We start from the raw sequence: 8,606 nt of genomic DNA, 5'->3' as shown, positions 1-8,606 counted from the left end.
AAGACACAGTCTTCGAAAGTGCATTCCCAGTGCAGTTTCGAAGTGCACTGGGAATGATTATTCCGTGAGCTTCTGTTTAAGACAGAATGATTTGACATTTGAATATGACTTCCCTACGGCTTTAAAACATTTTAACAAATGATGAAGAAAGGTTGTATACACATGCCATCTGGTATTTCATGTTCTTAAACATGTTTGTCATGTTTCTCAAAACACGTGCCGAGGCCTTAACAATTCAACTCTATAAACACGTTTTTTTTCTATGAGGCCAAACAGTAATTGTGCAACTGTAGGAATTCAAATGTCAGTTTTAAAGACAAAGCTTATGGTGCATGAGAAAGTGCCTGAGGCTGAAAGGCTTGGTTACATTAATCTGTTCATCTCAACATTTTCCCATGACAGCATTTTAAATATAATCAATTAATTATTATACAATAGGCTATCAGTTTAGTGCATGATTAAAGTTAAATACATGCTCACCGTGAGAAATGAAAGAGACTCTAATCCTAAAAGGTGCTTCTTTTTGCAGATAAGAGCTCAAGCATATAGGCATCCTGGCTCTACTTTATAACTCCAGGGGGTGAAACACTTCAGTGCTTTAAGAAGTCAAAGCTGTGGGTGGAGCTCTAGGTTAACTGAGGTATCAACTTGCTTTCTTATCTTAGCAAAGATTCCTAAGGTCTGATTTTTTCTTATTGGCACATCTTCATGAATACACTGAAAAAGGACCACTTCGTTTCTTTTTCTTTTTTTTTGTTGTTGCAGCTTTTCATATACCGTAATATAATATACAAGGAGTCACTGACAAGAGTAGCATGAGAGGTGTGAACCAAAACACGAAAACAAAACGGTAACAAAGAGTGCAAAGGGTGCAGCCTGTTCTCAGTATCATGTATCAGTCTATGAGGAAGGATAGCTAGGCATTTATATTAGTGAAAACTAGATTTAGCCTTACAAAATGACTATGACGCATAGATAGCGCAGATAAAAAGAATACTATTTCCTATCTGCTTCCTAATGTTTCCAGCGAACGAGGGTAACTGGAGGTTCCTCCATCTTTTCTTCAGTGTTAGTATTTATTTATTTAAAGGTCCTCACACAGTACATTTAGAATTTCACTTTTGTGGTGTTTTTTTTGGCATTAGGTTGTTTACTATTATGGGTGCACACATTTAGTAAACACCTTTTGTTTATCTGAATTGAATTAACTACTTTTCTTTGAGTTGAAGGCCTTTCTGAGTGGACAGGACTGGTTGAAAGGCAAACCAGGAAGTGGGACGTACCATCAGGCTGCTGGAAGCAGGGGACTGGATGTTAGAGTCTGCTTCTCTCTCTCCACTTATGGCATAACTGTTAAAGCATTTTTGGTGTTATGTTGTTTTCTTTTGATAGTTGTGTTGTAGTCAAAAGGTGTTGGTTTGAATTAGTTATTTATGTTTATGCATTGTTTGTCTTTGTCTCATCTCCCACCCCTCCTTGTTTGTGTAGGATAGCCTTTGTGTATAAATTATAAAATTATAAAGTGTTCATTGTGTGAGCTCAGTTTTTTGGTTTGTTATCCTGAGTTAGGTATGCCTTAGTTGATTTCATTTGGGCACATTTTGTCATGTTTTTTTGAGATTTGATGTAAGTCATTTTTTTTTTTGTGAAGATTATTTTTGGAAAATAAATAGAAAATACTTTTTTATATGCCTCTGTCCTTGTGTCTTACTGGACGAACCACCACAGTAACTATATATGAATTGACCAGTTATGGCAGAAAAACATCTTTAAAGGGAGATTTCTGAATTTTGAGGACTTGTGTGTAAAAAAAAAGAAAGATCTAGTGTTCCAAACTGGTGTTTGCTTTGCAAACATTTAATTTGTAGGGCAGATTTTAGACGTCCCACATTAAAGAATTTGCATCTGAATTATTGCTTATTATTATTGATTAAACTGATTTATATGATTTATTAAAAAATAAGCAGCAAAAGAAATTATAGTTTCAAGTAAAGTTCACTGGATTGGATCGCTGATATCTGATATTAAATCACTGATATCAGATCCAGTTATCAAATGAGTGCATCTCTATTTAAAATGCAAAGATGTTATAATCCAATGAGAAAAGGAAGCTCTGTATATTCCATAAGGTTCATTCACACCAGAATTGAATTTCTCATCATTTGAGCTAATGATTAACATTGTTTTTCCAAAGTAGAGGGCAGCTCAGCCAGAGCGAGGCCGTGATTTTGCCAAGACATAAGGCAGATCTTCCACCTTACATACACATGCAAAAGACTCAAAGGTAAATGTACAGGTCCTATAAGGTAAATAAAAGACTGTGACTCTCTTAGTAAAATCCCAGTCCACCATATTGGGATGAAAGCAACAACCAGCAGATTGAATGATGTGGTAGAATCTTTTGCACACCATGCAAATTTCTGAACATCTAACTTATTGTTTTGCAGGTTTCATATTTAGTATGAAAAAACAATTACAAGTTTGGCGACTGAAGAAACAATCAACCCAAACATATGGCTCCAAGGATGAAAAATACAATCAGTCCAGCACAGCAAGTTTCCCCTCCGCCTGCAGCCCTTAGCACTTCCTAGCCTTCACTTATGCATTCTGCCCTACATGGGGCACTGTAAAACATAAAAAATTTTAAAATATCCAGAAAGTGTTATGAACCTTCATAACACATTTCACTCAAAATGTGACACTATTTGAATTTCTTTTGTAAATCCTAAATTTTAGGTTTTTCAAAATAAAATATATTTCCACATTATAAGTTAAAATAATAATCTGAATTTGAAATCAGGATTAAATCATTTTTTTTTTTAATTTACCAAATGTTCTAATTAAATGCTGTCAATAAAAAAAATGACAGCAAAAAAATAAAATAAAGCAGTACATAGTTTATCATGATGGTATCAAAGTACTTACAGAATAGCAAGTCTATAAAAGGAACAAGTATATTATATTTCTAAATATAATATATATTTTTTTGAAAGTACTTAGTCAAGTGAAAAGATTTATATCAAATCAATAGAAAAATGTAAAACTATAAAAAAATATTCTTAGATAAACATCTAAGAAAGGAAATATAAGGGTTTTACTTTAATTAGCTCCTTTTCTACCATTGATAGTAAATTGTATTTTCTTCTTTTTATGGCATTTTAAAGAATTTTATACAAAGAATTTTTTTTTAAATTGGCAAAATATTCTCAGTTAATTACATAATTAGCTTCAAAATATCTGTATTGTGACAATAATATAGCATCAATGACACTTTACATTTTTTTTTCTTACAGAAATAATATTCAGTAAGGAAAAATACCATGATTAATATGATTAATGGTTTCAGCCCTAATATTTTTCTTAATTTCAGACGATGCAATATACTTCCAACATTGTATAGGCTAAACAAAATAATACCCGCTGCCCATGACAGAATCTGTGCAAATTTATGGCAGTTAGTTTAAAACTCCTCCAGTATAGTAATTTTAGAAATATAAAAAAATAAAATAAATATAAAAAATAAAAATCAAAGAAACCTACATGACTCAGTCAGTGACATAACCTACCTGTAACCACACACTGTGTTGTCATTATCACTTTTAGTGAAGAAATTTTACATGCTATATATTAGCTGGCTATCCAAGTTCTATCTGGATAAAATAGTCTGAACTTCTAAAAGACATTTAATTCCTTAAAACTCTAACTTCCTTTAGACATAACTATAAGTGATCAGTTATTTTCAACCAGTTAATAAATCAGGCCCACAAACTTTAATATAAAGCTTATAAATTTTATTTCACAGAGTTAAATTTTCACTTAGAGCTTTACTGTTTAAAGTGTATAACCTCATTACACATGCAGGTATTTATGCTATATAAGATAAATGAATTATTCTATTTACCTGATTTAGAATGAGGTGCGGTTTCTAGCCTAAGTGTCTGGGCGGGAAAAAAAAGCAGCATGAAGGCATCCTGGCAATTTATATGATCAGCATCTTTTATTATACCTCAGCAACCTTAAACTGGACGTGGAAGGAGTGATGTTTTACTTGTGTGGACAGAGGAACAACCACATTACATACTCCAACGTTCAGTTACTGGGTTTGACAGATTTCAACCAACATAAAGTAAAAAAAAATGGAATAAATTCACGTTTAAAATTATTCATAGGTTTGTCCATTTTATTCTATTTATAACTTGTTGGAAACGAGGCGAATATCTGTTAAGATGTAGAGTAAAAGGATAAAGTATAAAAAAGGCTCCGCTCTCCCTACACAAGCTGCACTAATTTAGAGGAGGAACAGATTCCCTACAGAAAACTATCTTAGCTCAACAGCGGTTCAGTGGGTCAGATATGAGGCTCTCATCCTGATGCCAGGGCTGTTCGATTAAGTCGGCCATGTGCCATCCTTTGCATAGTATAATTCCATCATTAGTGTTGCAGGCAGCAGACTACTTATTTCCTTACCTAATGTTAAGCCACACTTAAAAATGCCGCAGCACAAACAGGTTTTCGTGCACACACTGCTGTGGATTCTTCTTCGCTGATTTTAAGCAGCTTCTATTTCCGGTCAGTGGACTCAGCATTGAAACAAGGAATCCAAAATACAAAATTTGAATGATTCCTGGAGGATTTCAAGGTTAAAACCATTTATGATTCACAATGCCTACACACTAACAGTAAGTTAGTAAGTAACGAATTACATTTACTGGAGTTGCTGTAATTGAGTACTTTTTATGAGTAATTTGTAATTTTCTGAGTAGTTTTTGAAATATGTAATTTTTGCTTTTACTCAAGTAAATTTTAACCTAAGTAGTTTTACTTTGCTACATTTAAAACCTCACGTTACTGAGTAAAAAGAAAAAAAAATACAGATGGTGAAAAAATTAAATGTGGCCCTGCCTTGCAATTACCCTTTGTATTGTCTCATAATCCAGTGCTGCGCTTCGGAAGATGGCAGTTGGTAATCACAACTTAGGGAGTATGGATGAGGTAAGGCCTGAAGAGGAAACATATTCTGGAGACGAAAGCCAGAAAAACCCTTGGCCATATTTGGAAGGATTATTTGTTTTCAAATGTACAAAAGCAAACAATGTGATAATGCAGTGCAACATGTGCCTGCCCAGCAAAACGGAGCTTTCGGCTTTTAAAACATCAACATCCAATTTACGTAAAACTGTGGCGGTAAGTTAGTTGTCATGGTGTTGTCTGTTGGACAGTAGGAATGAAAATTGTTTGCACTTTATGGTACAGGTTGTGACTGTCCTTGTGCTGTGAGGAAGTATGTTCTTTAGCCCAGCTGATCTTTTGTAAGTGTGGATGTCACTGAAATACTCCTTGAAATCAATTAAAATACCTTGTGCTCAATTCCATTCATGACTCATCCTTTTTTTGCATTAAATAACTCAAAGTAACTAAGTAACTGTTACTCAAATTACAGTTTAAATGAAGTAATTTTGTACTTTTACTTGAGTAAATTTTGAGATGGGTAACTTTACTTTTACTCTGAGTAGAATTTAGGCAAAGTAAAGATACTTTTACTCAATTACAGTTTTTTAGTACTCTTTCCACCTCTGCACACTAATGTGTAAAAAAAAAAATTAAAGTTCCACTGTATAACTGCTAGCAAGCTACCTGCAATGTGTTGGTGAATAGCCAAATGAATGCTACTGTAGCTATTTATTTATTTATGTATTTATTTATTTATTTGAATAGGGACAAAGCACATTAATGAACATCAGTATAAAAACAAATGTTCATATGCCGGATTATAGCTACAAAGCTAGTTTTCATCCATAGTCCCTAGGCAGGCAAATCCATAAGAAAGAACATATAATATACAATATAAGCATCACAAGGAAATGTTAGGAGTTTAGTGGTTACATGACTGCTTTGTTTTAATCCATAGTTTGAGTCGAGCTCTAAAGCTGATCAGTGTAGGGCTCTCTCGTATGTGCAGAGGAAGACTGTTTCCAGATGTTAGTGGCTCTCACAGAGAGAGTGTTCTATGTTAACAGTTAGACTGTATAACTATTATTGCTGTTATGCCTAACTACCTCAAGTAGAAGCCAAACAAAATGTTTTCAGTCTACATGTACAGCTGGACTGGCTGCAGCAACAAAATGTGTAATAAGATTATCTGAAGGACCTTTTGGAATATACGCTTTAATCTTGAGTAAACCAAGGAACCCTGCAGTGACGGTTGTTTTTTGTTATTACAGGCAGGTTTCTTAACTCTGACTTTAGATAAGGTAAACATTCTTCCGCTCTCAGCTCCATAAAAGGACCCTGATGATGTTTGTGTCTTGCGGGGTAAATGAGTGATTGAAAATGAGCCCTTTGGCTGTTAGTCGCTCTGATATATATATTTGCCACTTTATAGCCTTTTCTTAGACTCGCAGAATAAATTTACAGTTTATGAAAAAAGCTGGCAAATAGCCTAAACTGAAAAGCCTTTCAGACTTTTGCAGAGGTGCTAAATGGAAATGTTGTGTAGTTGCCAAATTGCTGAGCTGTGTGTGTGTGCATTGTCTTCAGGCAGCAATGTTAATATGTAATACAACAGAAAAAAGTGAATTAACAACACTTTTGCCCTTTTAGGACCTAATGGATCTAATTTAACAGATATACTTTTATAAATGGCATCTTTTATTTCTATTCTATTTTCATTTCTATTTAATGAACTGTTATCATAAAACATCCAAAGCATCTTCCCTGATCTAACAACAGTAAACACTGTTCAGACAACAACCCGTTTGGTGTGGACTGCTGCAGAGATTAGTTACCTACGATCATAGAGGTGTAATAAACAAGACAGAAGAAGAAAGAAAGGAACATATTTTTAACATGATTCAACATGCAAGCGTTTCATCTATGCTACCAAATGGAGTGAGAGTAGAAGCATGCTTTACTAAACCTCAGAGTTGAAGGTAAGGCTCTACTTTCCCATCATATAAATAATTTATTGATGAAATCAGATAAATAAATCATGTCATCACTAAGTGAAAAGAAAAATCTGTTCAGCAAGTTCACATTTCCTTCAACTAACAAAGAAATGGAAACAAAAAAAAAAAAGATTTTTTTTTTTTTTCTTTTGTTAACTGTCTGGCAATGTGGCAATAGGAATCATTGTCTTATTGCTGCAGATTTTTCTCTCACAAGTGGAGCTTTATTGCTTTCCCCAAATTACTCTGCTTGTTTTATATATGTCAATAGTTTTATAATAGTTGATGTAGGGAATAATTCATGTTACAATAAAAGGAGATAAAAGAAAGAGAAGACAAAAGAGATAGTGACAAAACTTCAATAACTTCAACTTCAATAAATGATGATTTATGGACCAACTGTTAGTGGTATGAGTAACCACATGAAGAAAAATACATGCTGTAAAAAGCTGCGAATCACACTTTCCTTTTGAATAACAGTTTGATGAATTTAATTTCAGACTAGGAAGCTTTTTTCTCTCATTAGTCTCATTTTTTTCACCATTCATGTCGGTGTGCCATGATTTAGAATCATTGAAATGTTTGATTTACTTTTTGTAAATCAGCAGGAAACGCTCAAACTCTCCCCACTTAAAAAATGACTCGCCTGAGAACATAGGCTGTAAAATCATATCCTACCGGAAATGGGGACATGAACCTTTGAAACGAAATAGTCTAAACTAACAGACAGGACACTAACAGAAGGCCAACGGGGAACAAACGTCAAAACTGCAAACAATGATCTGGCCACGAAAGCTGGAGCTGAGCCCAATATAAGGGAAACCGGAAAGTGGATGAGATGAGTGATAATTAGGAGCTGTACAGAGTTAAGTAGATCATACTTTCATAAATATACTTTTATCTGATTTATTTCAGTTTAGTTCTTTTATATCTGGTTTCATTCGTTTGATCTTTTCACTTGCTGATCTAGCTGATGCCTTTTTTGTTTGTGACTATTTATCCAATTCAGTTTGTCTGTATTCAGACACTGTTAGTATATATTCTTCCACTAAATAACTGTTTGATTTCTTTAAATCTAAACGGGTGAATATTGGTTCCAGGCATCTGTGCAGCATATGGGTGCGCCCAAGCCAACACTTCCTGACATTGTGAATATTCTGACCTAGTCTAGTAACATATCAGCCTGCCTACCCACGTCTCCCATCTCCATGAACGTTACCCTGCGGTTCTATTATACCTGTCATTAAGTTATTGCGACTTCTGGGTCCAGATTGATTAAGAAAACATTTTTTCTCCTTTGCCTTTTGTATTGACACTTGCCTGATGATGTCTGAATGATATCTAAGATAAATAAATCTGGCAATCCTTTTCACCACACTGGTTTAGTGAAAGCTAGAAGGGCTCTATATCAGTTGCATGAAGATATGTAACTATACAGTCAATGAAAGGTATTGTGGAGGATTAATGCCCTCTCCACTTTAAAAAAAGGGCTTGCAAGATCGCTGCTTAAAATGTGCTGTTCTTATAGCTCATACAAACTTACTTTGTCCATATACGATAAGATCTTTTAGTTATCAGGCTCCTCTCCTGTGGAACCAATTACTAGTTTTGGTCTGTGAGGCAGACACCCTGTCTTCTTTTAAGGCTAGGCTTAAAACTTTC

At 34.3% G+C, this 8,606-nt stretch overlaps 1 long non-coding RNA gene across 1 annotated transcript in view; it reads right to left on the bottom strand.

Annotated features, from left to right (window-relative positions):
* Window positions 1–8,606, bottom strand: part of LOC107104339 — a 37,273-nt gene that overhangs the window by 15,231 nt on the left and 13,436 nt on the right. The window lies entirely within an intron of this gene.

The sequence above is a fragment of the Cyprinodon variegatus genome, unplaced genomic scaffold (assembly GCF_000732505.1).
Source record: "Cyprinodon variegatus isolate N-32 unplaced genomic scaffold, C_variegatus-1.0 Scaffold1698, whole genome shotgun sequence".
NCBI classification, from domain to species: Eukaryota; Metazoa; Chordata; class Actinopteri; order Cyprinodontiformes; family Cyprinodontidae; genus Cyprinodon; species Cyprinodon variegatus.
Note: the sequence above shows the minus strand (reverse complement) of the source record. Positions and strands in the feature narration are given on the sequence as shown.